The sequence below is a fragment of the Eleginops maclovinus genome, chromosome 13 (genome assembly GCF_036324505.1).
Source record: "Eleginops maclovinus isolate JMC-PN-2008 ecotype Puerto Natales chromosome 13, JC_Emac_rtc_rv5, whole genome shotgun sequence".
NCBI classification, from domain to species: Eukaryota; Metazoa; Chordata; class Actinopteri; order Perciformes; family Eleginopidae; genus Eleginops; species Eleginops maclovinus.
Window position 1 is genome coordinate 12,559,752 of NC_086361.1, and position 21,295 is coordinate 12,581,046.

The 21,295-nt window shown below is 39.5% G+C and overlaps 1 protein-coding gene across 1 annotated transcript in view; it reads left to right on the plus strand.

Annotated features, from left to right (window-relative positions):
- trps1 (trichorhinophalangeal syndrome I) overlaps positions 1-21,295 on the plus strand; it is a 104,552-nt gene that overhangs the window by 72,333 nt on the left and 10,924 nt on the right. The window lies entirely within an intron of this gene.

Here is a 21,295-nt window from a genome sequence, read left to right on the forward strand (position 1 = left end):
ACATCTCTTTAAAACCATTTAATGTTATGATTTGCCAGTTTTAGTCACACTTTTAGCCCCTTGTGTTCAAAGGAATATACAGATAAGCCAGTGGATGACATTTTAGGTCTTTTTGTTGATGTCCCATACTGTCTGTGAGTTTGCCACCATTAGATGACTCTTATTTTTCCCTGGTGAATTGCTGAGAATTTTTGACAAACAAGACTTAATATCATGTTGTTCTAGCATCCACATCTCTATTTTCTTGGACACACAACTTGTATAGACGAACATAAACAAACATGAACATCACAGAAGCTGCAGCATTGCAAATTGGACAGCAACAACACTGTGGAAGGTCTAAACAAACTTTGAACGTTAAGTAATAGCTGTTCAGTCCCTAGCAAACCCTTAGTGAGGGATGAATGTTGACAATGCTCTCTCGCTCCTAAGTAACCTAAGAAACCATGATTAAAATCGTCATCTCCCAAAGTATTCAGAAGATAAACGTTGAATCACACACTCGCATAGACACACACAGACACACACACATAAACCAAAGCAGACAACTCCTCGCTCCGTCCTTCTCCCCCTAGAGTAGGCAAAGAAGCAGAGAAGCTTTGCAGAACTAAATGAATAGTGGGAGGATGGACAGATAGGGGATTTTGTGTCCCCCCCCCTCTCTCACTGAGTGGTTATCACTTTCTCTCGCTGAGTGCCTATTCTCTCCCTCTTTCTCTTTTTCTGTCTCTCTCTCTGTCTCCCTTTCTCTGCTGAAGGGAGATTAAAAGCTGATAAGAGATTGCAAAGACATGTTGTACTCCTGTTCTGACACACACACACACACACACACACACACACACACACACACACACACACACACACACATATATACACATACACATACACACATATGCATACAGATGGTAACATTAGCTCTTGTATAGCTGGGAGCTCCTGATGTAAAACACATGTTCCTGTCTCAGCAGTGTGTGCCGGTGTGTCTACGGCTGTTTAAACCAACTTTATCGCTCCATCAGTTCAGAGACAAGGAACGATTCATTCAGAGAGAGAAGAGAGAGAGAGAAGAGGGGGTGGAGTGGAGGGGGGAGGAGTGTGTGAGTGTCTGTGTGTGTAGATTGTGTGTTTCAGACACAGTGATTGACAGAATTTCTCCAATTCTTCCTTCAGTGTTAATCAAACCTTTGGAATGTCAAACACGCTGATATTCAGGCTATGGATTATCCCTAAAATCCACAGTGTTGTTTGAATATGATACCTGCTTTTTGTTACCTTTTGTTAATGGTGGATGACATTGGGTCCTAGGGTACGTGTAGTAAATTAAGGTCTTTGGAAATAGTTTATTTGCTACATAGGTTGTCCACTAGAGAGCACTAATAAGTATGCATCTAATAGGAAGGCCAAGTATTCGCCTTGTTCACTATTTAAAAAAAAGACAAATAATGTAAGGGACTTGTAACAGAGTAACTTATGGCATGTGGTAATGTTAAAATAAGTAACTCAAGGTCCAATCTATCGTTATCAGTGTTTGTTTACCTCCCAAATAACAAAATCAGCATCTTTTCAGATTTTCAGCTTTCTTTTCTGTTATAACGCATCAGTAGATTAATGATTTTCCCGATCTTCACAGTTCTTCTAATGAAATGAAAATGCAAACAAGATTGCAATAAAAGGACTTGTAGTGTGTGTAGATCTTGAGTTTTAGTTCCTTTGGCTCTTTTGTATCTGGAACCAGTCAGACCAAATGGGCTGCAATCAGACTTATTTCGCCTAACTTAAGAAGGTGTAATATATCTGAAAAAAAACAGCAGCCCCGACGTAATGTCTGCTTTCGGTTAACCACCAACGTGGATTGAGTCTGGTAGACAGAATAAAATACAGGTGAGTTCAACATGTACACATATTTTTCTTTCTCTGCTCTGGGTAGCATTAAACCTCAAATTATCCCATTTTGTTCCTAACAGCATTAAAAAAGAAAGAAATAACAGACGGATACCTCTCTGAAAGGTATAATCCATCAAAGAAGAATTGGCAAATAAACATATGAAGTACTTTCTGTCTGGCTTGTATTTATAAACTGCTTTTAGTTTAGCTCTATTTTTATTCTCTGCAATTTGAAAATAGTTTGTCTCTGAAACTGGATCACAACTGTAGTCACATTTAAACTAAATAGCACAGTGCTTTGGAAATAAAGCAACGAAACACACGTCGATAACATTTTGTTAAACCGATTGATGGGACGGTGTGTGAAATAACAGAAAACAAATAGATTTGCTTGATAAAGGTTTCTTTTTGCCGCCAGTCGTTCTAGCAGACTGAACTCATCTACATTTAGATTCACCGTCCAATGTGTGTGGTCATCCATGCCTTTCATTTAAAATGTGTGTGTGAGTGTGAGAGGTTTATTGACCAGCAGATGAAGGTTGTGTGTGTGTGTGATGAGAAGCAGGCGACCAGATGGACGTATGGGAAATAAAAACCTTTTATTTATTTATACTCTTTGATTAAATGGCATTTGTTTCTGTCTCTTGGTGTGTATGTGTGTCCATGCGTGGTAATGTGTGTGTGTATGGTGTGTGCCTTGTATTTAATGACAAATAGAATAGAGGGATCAGAGCAATCAGGTTTGAATGATTACTATGGGAACGAGGGAGAAAGACTGAAAGGGAGAGAGAGAAAGGGAAGGAAACGAGACAAAGTTAGATTACAGAATCTACTAATGCATACACCACCCAAAGTATGGGTCCTGTTTGTTGATCCCTTTCAATTTCTCCTTTTTGTCTGTGGTATTACAGTCTGTATTTATTCATTTGTGAGATAGATGTTTGTCTTTCCTATTTTTTCTACTTCCCTCTTATCCCCCCCTTCCCCTGTTATCTCCTCTAATTCCTGCCAATATCTTTCTCTGCATCAGTGCATCTTTAATAAAGCCATTAATTACAGCTGTTAGTTTTACAAAAAGACTTTTACAATATTGCCTCTAGATATTTTCTGTTAATACCATTTCATATGAGCTGTGTCTTATTTAGTTGAAAATGGACCACATGCATGACAAAGACCCTCATTTCATATCATGGGTTGTTAGCTTTGTCTACAAACATTATTAGACATTTCCACAGCCCAAGGTGACTTCTCCAATTTGTTGGTTTAATTCACCAAAAATATTCCATTTGCTTTTATGTACAACCAAGATAGAAAGAAAATAGATACATTTGAGACCCTTGGACCATCAAATATGTGTTATTTCTATTTTAACAAGTACTAAAACAATTACTAGATTATCACAACAGTTGAAGATATTTCAGCCAATAGAATAACTGTGGCAGCTCTACAACCAAAAGCTTGACATTCACTGATATTAAACCTTCAATGATAAAATAAAGACAAAATATGCAACTGTACTTTATTGTATTTCCATATTTATCGTATTTTGTGGTTTTACGATGGCTGCAAAGCCGTATATTTTAACTACACTCTCCACGTAAAAGCCCAAGTGAACAACAAGAGTTGAACATTTGCAAGAGCAATAAAATCTCAGCGCAGACCATGGGTTTTATGTTCTGTATTGGAACTATTTTAAATTTGATCGTCCCTATCAAATTAAATCAATTCAAGTCCAGGTGACAGGTGCATGTCTTGCTGAAAGACATTTGTTTGGCCTTTCTAATTTAATATTTAGGGATGTTCTTGTGCTTTATGGTGCATCCTGCAAAGGTCACTGCCCATTCTTGCCAGTTCATAAATATTTGGTGTACATTAATTCCAGGTTGGGAGTACTGAGATTTTTTATGGACCTTTCTCCCGAGTAGGAGTCGGGCTAAGGATTGAAAAATGTAAAGTCATCTTTAGGTTTTAATTCAGATATATACATTTATATTTTGTTTAGACAAGAGTGATGCATGACTAGCACTGAACATTTTAGTCTGAAATCTGTACGTAATTAATAACAAAAAAATGCGTATTAATACTTGGTCAGTGTAAGTCCATTTGGTCCTTTTACCATCACAAAAACACAGTGGTGATCAAAGCACGGAGACAATTAACCTCCAAAGAATACGGTCATTAGATTTTTCTTTTGTGATTATTAAAAAATAGCTGTGGTATTGTTTTATCTTGTTTGAGTTTTAAGACCACTGCAAGTTGGATGCTTTTCCAGTTAAGTTTTTTGGATCATAACTCAAATTATTTAGAAATGTGGCTCCCCAGAGGAGCTGAAAGCTAAATGTAACTGCCTTAGCCTGCCAGTATAGAGTGTGTGTGTGTGTGTGTGTGTGTGTGTGTGTGTGTGTGTGTGTGTGTGTGTGTGTGTGTGTGTGTGTGTGTGTGTGTGTGTGTGTGTGTGTGTGTGTGTGTGTGTGTGTGTGTGTGTGTGTGTGTGTGTGTGTGTGTGTGTGTGTGTGTGTGTGTGTGTGTGTGTGTGTGTGTGTGTGTGTATTCTGGACAGTTCCTATGTAATAACTGTAGCTTACAGAGGATGTAGCGTGTGACTTCACAATGTTTAGCTGTCTACTGAACACCAACTGTTTGTGTGTGTGTGTGTGTGTGTGTGTGTGTGTGTGTGTGTGTGCAAAAAAAAACGAACCAAAGACAAGGAGTGTCTACATATGTTCCAGCACAGATTCCAACCTCATAAATCACTTCAACTGGTGTTCAACAGTCAATCTCTGTCTCTTTCCCCCCTCTCTCTCTCCTTTGCGCTCTCTCAGTAGAAACATGCAGTTCTTCCTCTGCCAACAGGGAGATTTGTGTTCTGTGTCTCTGTCGTATAGGATTAGAGTAGAGACAGAGCGAACAGAAGGAAGGAGAGAGAGGAAGAGCGAGGAGGAAATAGATAGAAACAGGGATAAAACAGAGAGAAGGGAGGAAGACGAGAGGGGGGAAGAAGAACAAGATTTTTGCCTTTTTTCTTGGCATTCAGGGAGCGGGTGCTCTCTATTTTGGCCGTCTCTCTTCTTCGACATCATCTCTGCACTTCTCACTTACTCTGCTTGTGCGTCCCTGCTTGTGTGTGTGTTTTTTTATCTGTGCCTGTGTATCCTGATGTTATCCAGATGTGCAGCCACAGTGGGCTGTAAAACTCAGAGTTATTGTCATAACATTGTTGCTCATTGTGTGTGTGTGCGTGAATGCTTGCATGTGCGTGTGTGAGGATGGGTTGGTTAGTGGTGTGTGTTGCTTCCTGTCTTTGTCCGAACGCTTTATTACCTATCTGATAAAGTGCCAACACATGGACACACACTCTTTCAAATACACCCAAGCTAACACACTAACACACACTGTATGATCAAACACAACAAGTCAGTTTTCTGAAGTGTAATTTGATTCATTATTTATTTACAAGCTCTTTACTCCATCTGTGTGCCGGATGCTTAGCTCAGGGTCTATTTGCTCATCTGTGTTGGTAGATTTAAAATAACTGTCAGGGATTTTCAATCACTTGCCCATGTTCTTTGTATAACAGCTCTGTCAGAGAGGGGAGACACTGTGTGCTCCAATACGGTTAGCCATTTTTATATCAAAATTGCAAGTTTCATTGACTGCCAACTATAGCTTCTGTAGGATATGTATAACTTTATATGTAACCATATGCTTGTTCTGCAGCTGTTGTATTCACCATTATATTGTTTATATGCTCACTCTCTGCACCACAGAGGATCATCTTTGAGTTTTGAAACAATAAGGACTGTGCTGTGTCTTTCTGCTGTTCATCTAATCCCACAGAGTGCTGAGTCATTTTGTACATAAACAAGCGAGGTGTTCTCGTGTCGTTTATAGACCTGGAGCTAGCGCGTAGCTCAGACGTTGAGTCAACCGTAAATGACAGATGTTGTACAGGGAAGTCAGAATCGCCTCGTTAAACTTTTTAGGATTTTTTATTATAGTTTCAAGTTTATCGCCTTATAAATATCTGAGACCTCCAGGATTCAGAGCGGTGTAGCAGCTAGTCCTGTCGTATTGTGAAGCTAACGTTAGGTTGAGCAACTACAAAGCACAGCTATCAACAACAGTATTGATCAGCTCATTTATGTGGTGAGTCCGATATCAAAACCCTTGTCCGATGCAACTTGTTACCAGTTGTAAGCATACATGACACACTAAACTGTTGTTAACAATAAAAATAATGCTATATAATTTAAACGTTTGCTCAGTTTCTATGTTGATCAGTAAGTAAGTTTACTTAGACGTTCATTTTTCTCTTTTTCATAAGAGTGCAGCCCCTAATGGCAACCAAGCTAGCCATTACACTCACAATAATGGTCACGTGTTTAGACCACAAGGTAAACGAGGCAAAGCTAAGCTCGTATTACAAAATACACACAGCGAGAGTGATTCAATGCCCTGCTCGTAAAACATTACCCTACTATACATTTAAGTAATAAACGTTTGCTAACTGCTATACCATAATGCTTTGGATGCCATACATAGAATATGTTATGTGGTTTTGTTTCAGTATCTGCTGAATCTGAATCTGTTTGCTCTCAATCACCTACAACAGAATACGAAAGTCTCTGGTAGAAAGGAATCCCTCAAAAGATGTTGCCTCCCAAACTCCAGATCCGCTGGGGTCTATACATTTGCATTTGTACCTTTTGAAGGCTAGAAAATTAAAACATTTTTTCAGTACATATTTATGGTCAACGAAATTCTGGGACTTTGTCAGACTGAGAAAATTGCCCTTCACCACTCTGTGTAACTGCGAGGGGAGTAGGGGGATCTTCATCAATGACAGTGCATCTCCAAATGAAATTTGATCCACTAGACTAGTTTTCCCAGCGGCTGTCTTCTTCTACGTTTCTATCAAAAACTGATAAATTATAGTTTTTTGATTTAAAATAAAAGGATTACCAAGGAAATGTTTATTGTTCCTGTTTTTTTATTGTAGCCTATGGAAAAATCCCACTTAAAAAACAACACTGTGTAATGTTTTTACACCAGACCACCATTACATTTTTCATCTCGCGCACCCCCTGGTGGCAGCTCGCGCACCCCTGGTGATTCCCACACTTTGGGAATCCCTGCACTAGAGGGAGCAACGAGCTGTGGCATCCTTTAGAAAAACATAAAACTAATATGTCATGTTTACAATAGTGCATGTGCTATATGTGAATGATACAAACCTTTTTATTTTCCGCCTTTTTCCTGATGCAGTTCTTTCCTGTTCAGCAAACTTTACTTATGATACGTCAAGCATTGGTCAAACAGTCCAGCTGCCCAACTGCTTTGTATTTCAGCTGCAGTGAAAACACATTTTGGGGTGTTGCTACCTTTAATATTACCCCGTCTGTTGTTGTATTTGTGAGCCACCGCTCCTGTTGGAAATGATCAGTATCTCTACTCCACTCCCTTCTGTTTTCTCCTCTCAAACCTGTAGCGTCTCTATTGTTTTTATTTGTTTTCTCGCTGTGAAGAGATGAGAGAAATAATATAGCAGGAGATAAAGTAATGAAAGGAGAATGGGAAAGTAAAATCTGAGCTGTGAACTCCGACCACAAGCATCTCCCATTGCCTTTGTCTTTGTGTCTTTCCTCTGAGTGTTTATCTTTTGTCTTTAATGCCTCCCCCTCTCTCTCTTACTACTGTCTTCCTCAATCACCCTCTGCCTCATTCCATCCCTCTCTCGCTTTTCCTCAGTGATGACTGGGTGCTAACTATCACTTTAAAGGTCTTGGTATTTGCCGGCTGTAGGTGTCTTTAGAGGGTGAACAAGCCTGTGTGTGTCTCATTATGAGAGTGTGTCGCTGTCGCTGTTTGAGTCAGTCCTCAGGCAGTGTGTGTGTGTGTGTGTGTGTGTGTGTGTGTGTGTGTGTGTGTGTGTGTGTGTGTGTAATTTCAAGCTGTTAGTATAAAATCGTATTCAATAGCAGTAATTTGTTCACTCCTTTTCTCTTTCTTTCCCCCAGTTTTCTTCTTGTTCTCTCGTGCTTGGTTCTTTCTAAAACAGATTGCTTTCTGCAGGGTGGTAGAGAAGAAGAGATAGACGGAGAGAAAAATTGAGATTCCTTGTCCTTGAGTGACCCAGTTCCATTTCTCACAGAAAATGAAAAAGTTCTTTGTAGTGCTTCAACCACTGTTTCTATTACAAGGGTTTTTTGTTATTGGTTCTCTGAATTGAATACATTTTGCTCACTTTTTTCTTTTTACCTCTTTCCAAAAGTCCAAGGGTTTCTTGACACTTGAGATAAATCCTGGATATCAATTTACATACTTACCACTAACAGACTAGCAAAGATATGAATCACATTATAATAGAACACTGTGTTTCTTAAGTGATAAATGTTTTGTATTTTAAGTTGTTGGGCCCTACAGTTATGACCGATTTCCTATAAAGACTTACTTGTTTTTATACTTACATTTATATAATAGAACAATGTATAGTTATCGTTGCAGTAATCTTATATCACATATTAAGCCACATGTACTAAATGTATTTCATTGATGACATTTAAGAGTTAAATTATCACCTGAAAATGTAAAAGCCTGTGGAGCTTTGGGTTCAGTAACAATTAAGTCATCAACACAATCTGCAGATTGCTGACGTACAATGAGTGCAACTGGTCTTAATTTTGCTCAGGCCTCCAGATTTGGCCCTGGCTGTGGCTTTAGCACGCTGCCTGTGGAGATGTCAGAGCAGTGTCTGATTTTAGGCCAAGTTTGAAACCTGTTGATAGATCTTACTGTCTGGCAGGGGCCCTGTGCCATGTGTGATAAGACACGTTTTTTTGAGGCCCAATTAAGGTCTCAGATAAAGTGACAGACAGTTATTGAAGTGAGATAGGACACCTTTTTGTGTTTATCGTGTTCGCTCAGTGGATGGAGTGCTGTGTGAAGTACAATATGAAAACCCCCTACAAATAGGACGTCAGCTGATATTCCCTAAGCAACCATTCCTCTCTCTGATAACATGAGGGTTATCATACATGGTGCTGTCTGGAGTAAATGGAACAAAGATGAAACATTGATTGCACACATGCACACACGGTGACACACACACTCCTTGGAGGGTAGCTGATCTGTTCGGTTCCTCTTGACAGCTGGAGCATGGCCATCCACACCCCAAGTGTGTGTGTGTGTGTGTGTGTGTGTGTGTGTGTGTGTGTGTGTGTGTGTGTGTGTGTGTGTGTGTGTGTGTGTGTGTGTGTGTGTGTTTGTGTGTGTGTGTGTGTTTGTGTTTGTGTTTGTGGGTGTGTGTGTGTGAGTGCCCCACTGCAGCCAAAGGACTTAGAGAAAAAGAGAGGGATGAAGGAAGAATGACTGAAAAGGGGCTAGAGAATTTGAGGTATTGATGTGTTAGGGCTCTAACTCACCCCTAAGGGCCTGTCAAGGTGGAAAATGTCAAATGGGCCTTGCGCTGGTCGAAAAACGTATCCTTGGTGATCCCCACACACAAAGCGACAAATAATTACTGTCAGTTCTACATTTAAATATGCACAGATATTTAAAAATACACACACAAAGATGTACAGATGCCATGTGATATAATAAATGATTACTTGGAAAGAATATAGTCTTTCAGCTCTCATAGCTTTACCAATAATAAGTGAAAATAATTGTTAGTTGAAGCCCTATTCAAACAGTCAGGTTTAAAATCATGACTTGGCTATTGATTTATGCTTTAATCCCGACGTTAAAGAGCTGGCGTAATTCACACCAATAAGTAATCTAGGGGCAGCATTTTATTTGAGAATATCCTGCCCAGTTTGAATAACCCGCTTGTGTGGGAGCAAAATTACTTAGACATGCGGTATAGTTTTTCATCTTGTGTCAAAAACATACAGCAATGTTGTGAACATTTCCAGAGTCTGACCGTCTCAGTCTCAGTAACAAGTGTCACCAACTCCCTCCCCATAAATAATAATAGCCCTACCCTGAGCGCGGCATACACAGATCTCTAAGTCACAATATACTCACTCGTGTATGAACACACACACACACACACACACACACACACACACACACACACACACACACACACACACACACACACACACACACACACACACAACGAAACCTGGGGGGGTCATACAAAGCAGCACCTTCTCCACAAACTGATTTTTCTCATCATTGACACTGCTCAGGGGCAATGTCAGCGCACAGTCAACAGCACTCTGTAATATTCTGAAGCGTTGCTGACGGTTGGGTGCAGTCAGATTGAGGCTTGCATAACGAAATGCTGCAGCACTGTCAGTTCCTCGGTAATGGTGGTTAAAGGTCAATGTATTGCATTAATTTCAGGCACCCTTTATAACTGGCAGTAGTGCTCTTCATGTGAATTGATTCCACTACTGAGTGGATATGGTGGAAAAACTGGGTTGGTGTATGGAGATGAAGCCATTAGCAGACAGACAGCGGGGGTGAGGAAGATATCTGAACTGACAGTTTTAAGAATTAGTTGTTTTTTCCCCATGCCCCTATCAATCTCAAAGTCAAAATATTGCCTTAACCCCTCCTGAAGAAATGTAATGTTTTCATTCGTCATCTACTTCTAAGATTTATTTTTATACACTCTCGTTAAAGAAAAGGAGGGTTTCTGCTCTCATTATGCTGTGGAAGTATTGTTAAATCGTCCAATATGGCCTCTTCATTTGGAGGAGTGGGCCATAATGAGCTGGTTGCCCTTATCATTTGTCCTTTTGGCTTCAATTCGACGTTGCTGAACTGCTCACTTGGCTTTGGAACATAAAGTGTCACCATTTTCTATGAATTTTCTGGTGGTATTTCCCTCTGTTTTACACAACTTCCACTTCCCCTAGCATTCAAAGTGGTATTATTGTAGCTGCTTTTATGAAGACATCAGGTAGTTTATAGACTTATTTGGAACATTAGGGAGTCTGCAAAGATATTTACAATGATATTTTAATTTAGTGTGTTTATGTGAAGACCTGTGCGGTAAGCTGTGTACCTTTTTAACTGTCCAACATTGTGTGTGTGTGTGTGTGTTTCAGCAGTACATGTTTCCCTGTGTCTGCTCAGTGTTCACCATGACCTCTGTGCCCACTCAGTGTTGCTCATTTCCCACCACCATGACTTCTGACAGTAACTCACACACACATACTGTACAACAGGAAGAATTCACAGTATACCATCTGACTCAGGGTCACGAATTAAATGCTCAATTTCGTCAGCTCTCTCACTGTCTCTCTCTCCGCCTCTGTCAATACCTCTGACTTTCTCTTTTTTTTTTTCATAAACACGAAACAAATTGTGTGTTTACTTCACTTGTCAATAAATGAATTGATAGCACACAGAGAAACGACAGACAGGTCACCGGGCGGGGTGAATAGGTGGACTAACGGCTGAACCGGGTGACAGGCAGACAAAGTGATTTGTGAATTTAAATGTACAGACGACAATTCACTCTTGCTTGTAGGGGCATAAATTAAAAGGTATCAAGAAAAGCTTCTTTAGAACCTCTTTGGAATTTTATTTTTACTATTGGCAATGTTCGTTGTCTAAAAATGATATTCTTCACTAGTTGATTCACCATTTTTTCCCTAGTTATTTTCCAACCCTGCCTCCTGTTCTTCCCCTTCCCTACTTACTCTTCCCCGACTAGGGCTAATTGGGGAGATCAAGTCATTTGGCAAGGCAGTGTGTGTGTGTGCAGTGTGGTGTGTGTATGAGGTCATTTAGAGGTGTAATTCTCTAAAGTGCCATCCATTATGCAGCTTGGAATTACACTCGTTCTCTGGCGTTTTGCTTCTTTTTACTTCCTTACATCATTCTTTCTCCCTCCTTTCCTTCATCTCTCTCTCCGCCAATAGGGAAATCTTTCCTGTCCAAGGTTGTTTGGCAACATTGTTTAAGATGGATTGCCATAGTGTGTGTCGTTGTGTACGAACTTACCTTGTTTGAATCAAATGAAAATCAAACCTTTAGTTACACAGCTGTTAACGGTTAATCCAACATTTAAATTTAGAGAATAATAAAACATTGAGTTTATTGTCAGTGTTTACAAAGACAAATGTGTTTGTGCACGTTTATGTCCGGACAGCATGTGATTTTTATATTCTTATTCATATATGTGCAGGATTACGTCTGTACCTTTAGCATACAGTACTTTCCCCAAATGACCCTGGTGGTTATAACTTACCAATTAGAGGACAGTAGTTCATCTACATTAATTACCAAATCACAGCTGTTTCCCAGAACAATTTCCAAGAGGAAATAAAGGAGAGGGTCTCAATGATTATTATTCTCATTCAACATCAGTGATCACCACTGCATGCACAGCGGAGCAACTTCGTCATCAGCAAGTTCCCCAAATAATACTCTGTGTTATTAAAAAAGGATGTTACAGTGAGAGGAATGTTTCTAATTACTACAATATATTATATATATACACAGTGTAACTATAGCTTTCTCCGATAAGAAACCCTGCTGCATCATTAGTCTTCAGGCCATTATCCACGCGATTCACATAGAACTCACAGTCATTATCTTGCTATTACAGTAATGCAAGTGGGAGGGGGATTTCCATTATGAATGACTAAAATTGCTTTAAGCTATCCATCCTCGTCGCTGTGGAACAACCACTATAACAAAACATGCTTTCATCCAATACAGAAGTTATAAGAGCAAAAGGTAAAAAAATCATTTTGACCTTTAATTAAACATGCAATTAATAGCGATTATCAGAATTGTAAGTGCTCAAATTTAGCCACCTTTCCAGCACTAAATGTATAATTCAATGTTGGGCAGTCACTTGAACGATTTACAATAATATGAAACTTGTATCTGGATATGTTATCTGCTGGATATGTAAATGCATCAGTTCAGATTGGGTTTAGATAAGACAATACATAGATATCCCTGCTTAGTTAGAAAAACACAATGACACAGTCTTCAACCTCTCATGGATCCCCCTTTAAATGGCATCTGTTTCCCGGAATTAAATGGCACAGTTTAGTGTTTAAGGTTAGCAGGTCCATTTAGCATTCAATACCTGAATAGGTCACGCACGCGGGCCTGTCTTGTGTGGGAATCAGCCCACTGAACTATTCTCAGATAAACAATAAAAAGAGTCTAAGGCAGTTAATAAGACACTTAATACCAGTGGATAAGACTTCAGGTATTAAGGATGCACATTATAATAACTCTTCCTCCTCTTACTCTTATGTATGCTCTCTCTCTCTCCCTACTCTCTCTCTCTCCCTGTCTCTCAGTGGGGAGAAATAAGATTTCATTGTCCTGGTTTCAACACCAGATCATGTGCGAGTGTGCACTCACAAACACACCCTTATCCCACAAACAAACACACACATTCACTTCTTTACTGGTCAGTGGTCAATTCTAACTACATGTAAAGGGAAAATTCATGGATTTGTTAGATGGCCGCTGGTGGCGAGAACTTCCCCTGAAAGACCAAGTGCTATCGAGGTATCACTGAGCAAGGCATCGTTACCTACACTGCTCCCCGGGCGCCTTACAGGTGGCAGCCCACCCCTCCTAACACTAGGATGGGTCAAATGCAGAATGAACATTTCCCCTCTGGGACGATTTAGGATTAAGATCAAAAAATGTGTTCCACAGAACTAGATAAAGATAGATACACAAACAATTGATCTGTTATAGCATTAAAGCAGAATGTTGTTTTCATGTATGATGGAAAATGATACTTATTACTGTATTTCTATGTTGAATATCACACAATAGATAACAAAGCAATGAAGCACTGTCTTCTCGTGAGCCCTTATCACCGGTTATGACCTGAGTTTGCGAGAGTTTTCTGCAATAAAAGAAAATGGTTTCCAGGCGCCTGTCCATGTGACACCACAGTGTTATTCAGGAGAAAAAAAGCACCAAAGAGAGAAATTTCTTCCCTTCTGGGGTCCATTCTTCCAGGCCTGGGATCCACTGCGTTATATCAGCAATTCTCAACACTGTCAGTTTTTTGTCCTTCCCACATAATCTGTTTCTGTTTTTTGGTTAATTCATTATATGTACTTAGAAAGAAACTCAAAGAGTTCTGAGGCATCTTCCTCTGTTTCCCTTCCCCTCAGTGTATTATGAGATCTATCGCTATTTATCAGTAAGACTTCTATTACAAGGAAATAGACTATGTATCTTGTGCTATCTTATCAAAATGGTATGTTTTATAGAATCAGTTGCTTGATAAACAGAAACCCCTGTAACTAGATATCAGTATTCAGATAGGCACTACAAAGAGACTCATAAATACACATTACTGCACATACACACACACACACACACACACACCAGTAAATACACAACCGAGGTCTCTAGGTCCATGGATTCCAAGTCTGCATGCATTGAGGCTGTTTATCAAAATTAGATCAACGTGGAACGATTTCCTTTTTTCTCCGTTTGCTAATGTGCTTCTCTCTCTGTGTTTCTCTCTCTCAGTTCACTGCTTATCTGCCTTTTTCCAGAACACTGTGAAATCGATCCAACCACAATCGTTTATCCAAATTAAATCAATACAAAAAAATAGGATTTTACTTAAATGTGTTTCAGTCTGTTTTTTGTTGTGATTCGAGCACTTTTTTTCTGCACAGAAAACTGAGGCTTTTATTGTCAGAAACAAAAGGTAGCAACTACTGTATGAACTGACAACAGAAGGAATGAAAAGACCGTGGCCGAAAGAGGAAAAAGGGCCGGAAAAGAGCACAGTGTGTGGCCCACATCTGTGTGTGTGCAAAAGAGAGAGAGAGGAGAAACAGGCATTGACCTCACTCTTTATTTGTGCCATGCAGACATTTGTGTGTGTCACAGTGATGTCATCTTGTTCCGGTGTTTTCTGCTGCTTTTCTTTGGACTCTCAGCTGACTCTTTCATCACTCTCCTGCACACACAGACACACACACACGCACGCACGCACGCTCGCAGGCATAGGGTAGCACACAGTCTAGCAAGGCGGTTATGAAAGGCTGAAAACTCACACCTTCTAATTCACACAGCTGAGTGTGTGTGTTTTGTGGATTTATTAAGAAGGATCTAGGTTGTTCTGTCTTCCTCTACCTTATCCAGCCCCTCTGCTGTGCAGAGACTATAACTATTTATTGTGTAATATATATATTTATGAAGCAGTTGCATCTGTTTATTTACAATATTCTGTTTGCTGTTATCACAACCCAGCACATAGCAAACTTATCCCGTTTCAACTTTATTTTATCCAAGTTGGAAATAGGCTTTGCAGCTGTTTAAAGAAACTTGAATAAAAGTGAAGACTAAGAGGCGTACCTACTGACAGCCACAAATATATGGTGCTAGTCAGAGTTTCAGGCCAGCAGCATGAGACAAATTACCATGGTCATCATTATCACTCTCTCCTCGGCTATCAACAGCAAATCATTGACGAGCGATCATCACTTTCTTCCTGCTTATACCATCACGTTGAGGCCTAAAGCAGGAGGGATGAAGCAGACATTACACCTGATTATGTTGGCAGAAGATAAACTAACTCTTGTGATGTGGCTTCTATGGCCTGCCTCACTGGGTGATTTATGAGGTATTATGGTTTTCATACAAGGAGGTGACAGCTGTTACTAAGAATGATCATTTAGTTTGACCTATTTGGTATTGTACTCAAGATACTATAGTTGTTTAAAGAAAAGGTCAGTTCTGGGTGTTGCCCTAAACACTATTGCATCATCATTGTATATGTGTTGCGTTTATGCACAGTAAGGTTCTCACCTGTTTTTTTTTTAAGCAGAAGATTACAAATACAGCATCTTAAAGAATCTCCCAGCTGCTCTGCTGCTGCTCACTCTGTGCAGCTAATGTCTAAGGGCAGATTTTATTTAGTGAGCCTCGCTAGTTATTGCTCCCAAACCAGCCGTGTTTCTTACAGTGTCATATCATCACTGAGGTTTATTTTTTTTGTCCTAAAATTAGATTTTCTTGAGGTTCTGTCACAGTGGCCTCCAAAGAGGGGAGATACTGCCGAAGGTGCAGCGCTTACACTGTTGTGCTGGGAGTGTTAGGGCGGCCGGAGAGAGGAGAGCTGCAGGCTGTGTGTGGAGGGGAGCTGGGAGCAGGCGCACATCGAGCTGAAGGTCATGCTCAGTGTGATCGGGCAGTAGGTGCTGTGTAGGAACAACACAGACTGGAATTTCTTGTCAAGTAACAGATCAGCCCCTGTCGAGTTTCTTTAAGCTTCTTTCATTTGCTTACATGGAGTAAAGAACCTTATTGATAGCAAAATTACATTTGACATTATGATTTAGTGTTTTCATCACCTTCAGAACTTGTTGCTTATGGTGAGTTTAACTATGTTGAGAATTCTTGAGACTCTGAATGCCATGTTTGACGACAGATGGTGTGATTGCTTTTGCTAACCTATAAGTTTGTGTTTGTGGGATCAAGATTAATTTGAATGAAAACACATTTTCTCTTTACTTCTTCAAGACTTTGTTGCACTCTTAGCTACTAATACAGTAGATACAGTTTTACTACAGCTGATATTGTTTTGCTACAGTATGCTTTCATTATCCTTTGTAATTCTCTGTTGATTCCTGAAGGAATAATTAGTCGTTTGGTTGCACTCGTTCAGGGGGTAACCATAGAACATTTTTTTTGTTGGAAGTTTGCTGCTGAACTGGTTTCTCCCCGCATCACTGATAATGTTGTCTTAGTAGATAATCAGCCTGCATTGCACATCACAATTGGAAAGCATCCATTCCAGCAATTTAACAACAAAGCTGTTTGCTTAAAATAAGCAGGGGATAAGTTCTTAATTTCCTCTAAATAACCTGTTTTTGTAATTAATCATTCTCTTCCCTGCTGATTTTAACAATCTTAAGCTTGCCTGTGTAACTATTTCAGTGCCATTTGTACATCTGCTTCTCAAACGGTGTTACACAAAGGTTGTTGTCCTAAGTGGGGTTTTTTTTGTTTGTCCTTGTTGAATACGAAATAAACTAGCAGAATAAATTCAGAGTCCATTCAGCTTAAATTCATTCAACTTGAACCCAATTATCCTATTAGGAGAAACAATTTAAATGCACACAGTAGTCTAGGAGTAAACCACACACATGGACTTCTGTAGCCGTATGCGCAACACGTACACGGACCTACACAAACACACATACACACAATAGTTGATGGTTGGTAGCACCTATAGGGGGGGGTCTTTGTTAGATTTGTTCCAGATGCTTCTCGGTAAGTCTGAGTGTGTGTTGGCAGGATTAATTTGGGGAATCTGTTTCTTAAACTATCTCAGTGCACAGGTCTGTGTGTGCATTAGAGAGAGCCAGAGACTGATCCAGTGTATAGGATATTGGATTTGGCAGTATGGAATTTAGTTAATTCCTCCAGCTAGTCTTCTAGCTTGATTAAATAATCGCTAATTTAATGCAAGTCAGTTTGTGTATCAATGTAAGTCTGTGTCTCTGTGTGTGTGTGTGTGTGTGTGTGTGTGTGTGCGTTAAAACTACAGCCGACTCTTTAAGTGAATTAAATGTAATTTCATTTTAAAATAATGTATTTAGAAAGCCTGCTTTTTGAATATATTTTGGACTGCAGGGTGCCTCGATCTCTTTTTTCTATTCTCTTTCTCACTTTTTATTTCACCCCAGTTTCTTCTCTTTGTATTTCTCTCTAATGGACATTTTGAATTCAAGGATAGCAGCAATCTCATATTTGAAATGTCTTTGTGTCAGTCTATTTTACTCAGTGTGCAAAGTTTTTATCTGTATTTTTCGTTTCAAATTATTAGAAAAATGTGACCCTACTTGTAGAAAGTGCATTCAAAGCAAACATTGTCCTTTCACTAGAGTTGGAAAATAAATACTATTAAACTAATTTGGAAGTCCTTGACAACAACCAATTAGAATAAGTCAAAATTATCTTAATTTGAGTTTTTTAAATGGATGTAAAGTAGTGTAGACCACCAGTCGAAGCTAACAGTTTAAAGATACCACAACACATTGGTTACAGATGGAAGCAAAACTATATTTGGGGCACTTTCTACAGAACCTAAACCAGTGGATGCTTATCTATTGCCGCCAGCTCTTCCCTTAAGATCTAAAAGACCAGGCAGTGTAAACAGTTTGTATAACATCTGTAAATGTATGGCTTCAGGAGACTCTCTGAGTGGACTCAAAGCCACAGCTGAAGGGTTCAGCCACCGCGTGGTTACACCATCTGTTTTGATGTTAAATAAAAATCTGATTCTCCAGAATGAGGTTATAATTTATTACTACTTTTTATGAGAACAGTCATGAAAAGGTCACTGAGAAACAGCTTGTAACTTCTGTTTGAATGAAAGGATAGGAATCGTTTTAACCCATTTTGTGGAAAGTTGGCAGTTGGCAGAGCAAACCCATAAAAGTCTAAAACTAAATTAAAGTTGGATTCTTAGAGTTGTTTTCAGACACAGAGGGGAGGAACATATTCATTTTTTAGAGTGCATTTTTACCTAAAAAAACATCAGCCTGGTCGTGTAGGTTCTTATGCATTCTTGCATTAAAAAATATAAAGCAACAATAAAAAAAAGGCTCTCTGTTACAGCTGTTTGCATTACAACCTAGAACCTGACTGTGCTGTTACTAAACCAATAAATGTTGTTTTATGTGCAGCCTTACACTGAGTAGATTGTTTTCTTAATTTCTGCAGCTTTTTCATGAGTATGATCAGACTAACTAAATCTGAAAATATAATGAAATTGTAACAATATTATATTTGGATGTACATTTCTTAGATTATTAATATTTCATTTTATATATAAGAGCATTCAACATGAGTGTATTTTTATTAAGAGGAATTAAATTCGTCCACTGTACAACCCTTACAATAAAGGGATAAGAGAGCCGTGTTTAAATTGGTTACTCAAGTCCAATTCCTACTTTAGATACTTAACTCTGTAACCGAACATCGAGTATAAAGTTTATTTGTTGGCTTGATTTGGAGGAAGTTCCGAAAGACTTTAATTTCCTGACTAATGAATGCATTTTTGCTTGTGTGCGTGTCAGAGGGCGTTGTTGGTGGTTTTAATTGAACCGTATCATAGGCCGCAGATAAATAGATTTCATTAAGACACTGCGCTCTAATTACCTGCAGCCCTCCTCTGTAGGCTGAGGTGAGTGGGGGAGGCCAGGTACCAGTAATCAATCAGGGAAACATGCACCGTCACACACGCATTGGGTAGATACATAGCGATACACACAGCAAGAAAACAAGAGTTTCAAATCCACGAGATGTACTCCCTTTTAAACGCATGTTAAACGGTGTTCATATGTGTGTTTGCTTGTCTGCATGATGTGAACTTACACATTTCCACACCTTAAGCCAACCAGCTGATGATTGAAGAGGAAGTTAAAGATCAGGAGTCACATTTTGTTGAGTGCATGTGTGCATTTTGGAAGGTGGTGGGAGCTATTTCTGTACTTTCCTGTGTAATTGACATTTGAACCTCTCTCTTATAGAGAAACACACACACACACCGACACAGACACACACACCCACACACTGGGCTATCCTTGGATTGTGGTCTTGATGAAGCCAAGATACACCCAACACACACTCTGTTACTGGATAGTGGCCTCTCATGGAAATCTTGCATGCTTTCATTAGCCAGTGGAAGCACATTTTTTCAGGTGTGTGTGTGTGTGTGTGTGTGTGTGTGTGTGTGTGTGTGTGTGTGTGTGTGTGTGTGTGTGTGTGTGTGTGTGTGTGTGTGTGTGTGTGTGTGTGTGTGTGTGTGTGTGTGTGTGTGTGTGTGTGTGTGTGTGTGTGTGTGTGTGTGTGTGTGTGTGTGTGTGTGTGTGCCTTGCAATGAGGGGCAGCTGTGGGGCCATATGTGAGTGATTTGGGCACTTGGAGGGAAACTGAATTCTGATGACAGATGCACTGTTTGGCTTGCAACACTAGACACACACACACAGACACACACACAGACACACAGGAAGCGTACATCAATCAATCACCTGGCTCTGTCTCTGTACATGTGGTGACCGTATGGTGTGCGCAACATATACACTTAGGCCGACAAACGCTTACACACACACACACGCAGAGCAGAGGATTCGGTCATGTAACGGCTCTGCTCTCTGATGTTAGATGGACAAAAACACATGTACAGATATGTGTATAAAGACTCTAACATTAGCTCAGGTGTTTATTACATACAACAATATGGGAAACAGGTTTTATTATAGACAAATTGAGACTGAGATACAACATTTTTCAAGTACAAATAAACACATCTGTGGGGTTCCTTCGTGTTCAATCCGAACAATCTAAAAGTTTAATTTTCACACAGCAGGAAGGATATTATCGTTAACGTGTGTTTATGAGCTAAACTGATAGCAAGGAAACAAAAAAATCTATTAAACCACTTTTCATTGCTGCTGGTATTTGATGTTGACAATTATGTGTAGTGCAGATGTTTAATCAGTTCCTGACTCGTCGCTGTTTGATGTCCTCTTTAAGGTGTCCTCCAAATATTGAATATAACATTTTTCTGCTACATTTAACAATTGAGTGATTCCTCTACAGCATGATGTAAAATTAGCATCTAGTATTAATATTAGCATCTTTTTATAGTTGCCAAAATCCTTTTTTCTAACCAGAACTGTAAATTATGTTCTTCATGTATGTAGCTCAGGCCATAGGTATACATGTATGTGTATTTCTGAATGTTGCGTGTTCCCACAAAAAAATGTGAAGTGCAGGATTGCTTGCAGTACATCAGATTGCATAAATAAACTGAACAGTGTTGTGCCCACTGGGCTCTCCGGCTTTTAACTGGCAGCACAAAACAGATGCTTGGTGGAAGTGCTGGTAGTGGCTCCATCTGTAGCTCTGAGACTACAGAAAGTCTGATTGAAGTGCAGCACTCTTTTGTGAAAAGTTGAAATATTTTTTACTTCTAGCACTGGGTGCTCTGAGCCTGGGAAAAAAAAATGCTAAACTCTCAGCACTGTCATAAACATAAGACAACAAGAAACCAGCAGTGAAAGGAGAAGGTCCCAGTGGATGCAAAGTCCATGATGGAGTGAGAGTGAATTGGGATAACTATGTGAATCCAAGCGAGAGCAGAGAAGGTAGTAATATGGCAGATCCACAGAAGGTAGATTTTAGTGAGCTGTACTCACAGGAACACAAACTATAATTCATACAAGCACAGCCATACTGACATAATCAGAGAGTACATCACAAACAGCGAGACCAGTGAACATCATTTAAAGGTCTGTGAAGAAAAGGAATTACATGCAGGCCATTTGTTGATAATATCTAGTCAGTGGAACACATGAGGGAACAAAAAACAAGAGAGGATAAAATAAATATTGAATAAGCAACACCACTAATCCAAATTAAAGCAGAGGAAAAAATG